Below are 4079 nucleotides of genomic sequence, written 5' to 3' on the forward strand. Positions count from 1 at the left end.
TCAGATTTCTTATCAACAAAATGAAACAGTTGGAATAAATTAATTGATAAGATTCTTCCTAGCTCTAATATCCCAATATCTTAAGTCTGTGATTAATTCCATTACTTTGATAATGTTATATTTTTAACCTTTGAATTTTTTGTGAGACTATGTCTCTCATTTTTATGCCTTCCAATCAACATAAGTCTAAAGTCTTAATAGTCTCCTCTAATATATACAACTTCTTAATATTTGGCTCCTAATAATTTCTCACATGTCAGTGTTCTGGTTGAAGTCTTTGGAGCTACATAGGTACCTGAAGGTAGAGGTCCAGGAATTAAGCTATTTTGGAAAATAACTTGTGAAACCAGAGAATATTCATGTTAAAGACACTTTACAGAGAATCTAGTTCAATGGTTCTCAAGTTTTAGTGTACATCACATACACATAGTGGTCTTGTTCAAGTGTAGATTGCCCAGTCCTGCTCCCAAATTTTCTAATTCAGTGGGTTTAGGTGGGGTCCAATAATTTGCATTTTTAACAAGTTCTCAAATGAGGATAATGATAGTGGTCTGGAGCCACACTTTAAGAACCACTCCTCTAGGTCAGCTCCCTTACTAGGGCCAGGTAGTGGCAGTACACATTTACACAGCAGGTTAGTACCAAGTGAAGCCTAAAATATTGTTATGGTACAATACAGGCATATCTCAAAGATATCGTGGGTTTATTTCCAGACCACCACAATAAAGGGAATATGGCAATAACGTGAGTCACATGGATTTTTTGGTTTCCCAATGCATATAAAAGTTATGTTTATGTATACTGTAGTCTATTAAGTGTGCAATGGCATTTTGTCTAAAAAAAAAGTAAATATCTTAATTAAAAACACTTTATTGCTAAAAAATACTAACCATCATTTGTGCCTTTAGAGCATCCTAATCTTTTTGCTGGTGGAGGGTGTTGCCTGGATGTTGATGGCTGTTGACCGATCAGGGTGGTGGTTGCTGAAGGTCAGGGTGACTGTGACAATTTCTTAAAATAAGACAACAATGAAGTTTGCCACATTGATTGACTTTCCCTTTTGCAAATGATTTCTCTGTAGCATGCAATGCTCTTTGATAGCATTTTACCCACAGTAGAACGTCTTTCAAAATTGATATCAGTCCTCTCAAACCCTGTCACTGCTTTGTCAGCTAAGTTTCTGTAATGTTCTAAATCCTTTGTTGTTGTTTCAACAATCTTTACATCATCTTCACCAGGAGTCGATTCCATCTCAAGAAACCACTTTCTTTGCTCATCTCTTGGCAACTCCTTATCCTTTCAAGTTTTATCATGAGATTTCAGCAATTCAGTCATAGCTTCAGGCTCCAGTTCTAATTCTAGTTCTCTTGCTATGTCTGCCACATCTGCAGTTACTTCCTCCACTGAAGTCTTGAACCCCTCAAAGTCATCCATGAGGGCTGGAATCAACTTCTTCCAAACTTCTGTTGATGTTGATGTTTTGACCTCTCCCCTTGAATCACTAACATTCTTCATGGTATCAAGAATGGTAAAGCCTTTCCAGAAGGTTTTCAACTTACTTTCCCCAGTTCCATTAGAAGGATCACTGTGGTATTGTAGCTGTAGCCTTGCAAAATGTATTTCTTAAATAATAAGACTTGAAAGTTGAAATTACTCCTTGATCTGTGGGCTGCAGAATGGATATTGTGTTAGCAGACACGAAAACAACATTAATCTCTTTGTACATTTCCATTGGAGCCCTTGGATGGCCAGGTATATTGTAAATAAACAATACTATTTTGAAAGGAATCTTCTCTTTCTGAGCAGTAAGTCTCAATAGTGGGCTTAAAATATTCAGTTAATCATGTTGTAGGCATATGTGCTGCCATCCAGGCTTTGTTTTTCCATTTATAGCATACAGGCAGAGTAGATTTAACATAATTCTTAAGGGCCCTAGGATTTTCAGAATGGTAAATGAGCACTGGCTTCAACATAAAGTCACCACCTGCATTACCCCCTAACAAGAGAGTCAGTCTGTCCTTTGAGACTTTGAAGCCAGGCATTGACTTCTCCTCTCTAGCTATGAGAGTCCTGGATGACATCTTCTTTCAATATAAGGTGGTTTTGTCTACATTGCAAATCTGTTGTTTAGTGGAGCCACCCTCATTAATTATCTTAGCTAGATCTTCTGGATAACTTGCTGCAGCTTCTACATCAGTACTTGTTGCTTCACCTTGCACTTCGATATTATGTATAGAGACAGCTTCTTTCATTAAATTTCATGAACCAACCTCTGCTAACTTCAAACTTTTCTTCTTCAGTTTTTCTCACCCCTCTCAGCCTTCACAGAATTGAAGAGAGTTAGGACCTTGCTTTGGATTAGACTTTGGCTTAAGGGAATGTTGTGACTTGTTTAATTTTCTATCCAGACCTCTAAAACTTTCTTCTTGTCAGCAATACGGATGTTTCGCTTTCTTATCATCTGTGTGTTCACTGGAGTAGCACTTTTCATTTCCTTTGAGAACTTTTCCTTTGCATTAACAGCTTGGCTAATTGTTTGGCACAAGATGCCTAGCTATCAGCCTATCTCATCTTTGGACATGCCTTCTTCCCTAAGCTTAATTTTTAGCTTTTGACTTAAAGTGAGAGACATGCGACCCTTCCTTTTACTTCAACACTTAGAGGCCATTGTAGTATTATTAAGTGGGCTAATTTCAATATTGTTATGTCTCAGGGAATAGGGAGACCCAAGGAAAGGTAGAGAGATGAGGGGATGAGCAATTGGAATACACACAATAATTATTGATTAGGTTCGCCATTTTATATGGGTGTACTTCCTGGTTACCATAAACAATTACAAAAGTAACACCAAAGATCACTGATCACAGATCATCATAACAAATATAAGAACAGTGGAAAAGTTTGAGATATTGTGAGAATTACCAAAATGTGACACAGAGTCTCAAGTGAGCAAATGCTGTTGGAAAAAATGGTACCAATAGATTTTGTCAATGCAGGGTTGCCACAAACCTCCAATTTGCAAGAAACGCAATATCTGTGAAGCAAAATAAAGTTAAACGCCATAAAACAAGGTATGTCTGTACCTAGTCCAGTGTTCTCTTCCATTAGAGCAATGTTTCTGATAGGAAAGTCTATGGAACATTAGTTAGTCTGTGGAACATTACTTTTATCAGATAAGAAATACACATTCAAATAAATAACAGTTATTTACTTTTTTGTAATTACATTTGAACAGAATATGCATTTCTTCACTTTTAAATATTATGATTAAGCCTTTACCAACTCTTTAATTGCTAATTTTTACAAATGTTTTCTTAGGTAATTTTCTTTTTACTTTAGTTGCTTAATAATGCATTCCAATGATATGCCTCCAGATTGATTTTTTTAAATTTTTGTTTGGAGTATAGTTGCTTTACAATGGTGTGTTAGTTTCTGCTGTACAGCAAAGTGAATCAGCCACATGTGTACATATATCCCCTCTTCTTTGTATTTCCTTCCCATTTAGGTCACCACAGAGCACTGAGTAGGGTTCCCTGTGCTATACAGTTGGTTTTCATTAGTTATCTATTTTATATATACATAGTAGTGTATATATGTCAATCCCAATCTCCCAATCCATCTCACTCCCCTTCCCTCCTTGGTATCCATACGTTTGTTCTCTATGTCTGTGTCTCTGTTTCTGCTTTGCAGATAAGTTCATCTATACCATTTTTCTAGATTCCACATATATGCGTTAATATATGACATTTGTTTTTCTCTTTCTGACTTACTTCACTCTGTATGACAGTCTCTAGGTCTATCCACATCTCTGCAAATAACTCAATTTCCTTTCTTTTTATGGCTGAGCAATATTCCATTGTATATAGGTACCACATCTTCTTTATTCATTCCTCTGTTGATGGACATTTAAGTTGCTTCCATGACCTGGCTATCGTAAATAGTGCTGCAATGGACATTGGGGTGCATGTACCTTTTTGAATTATGGTTTTCTCCAGTTATATGCCCAGTAATGGGATTGCTGGGTCATATGGTAGTTCTATTTTTAGTTTTTTAAGGAACCTCCATACTGTTCTCCATAG

At 36.6% G+C, this 4079-nt stretch overlaps 1 pseudogene; it reads right to left on the reverse strand.

The window, feature by feature from the left end:
* Positions 1–885: 885 nt before the first annotated feature.
* Positions 886–2668, reverse strand: LOC112066973 (tigger transposable element-derived protein 1-like; annotated as a pseudogene).
* Positions 2669–4079: the final 1411 nt, after the last annotated feature.

This window comes from Physeter macrocephalus, chromosome 16 (assembly GCF_002837175.3).
Source record: "Physeter macrocephalus isolate SW-GA chromosome 16, ASM283717v5, whole genome shotgun sequence".
Taxonomy (NCBI): Eukaryota; Metazoa; Chordata; class Mammalia; order Artiodactyla; family Physeteridae; genus Physeter; species Physeter macrocephalus.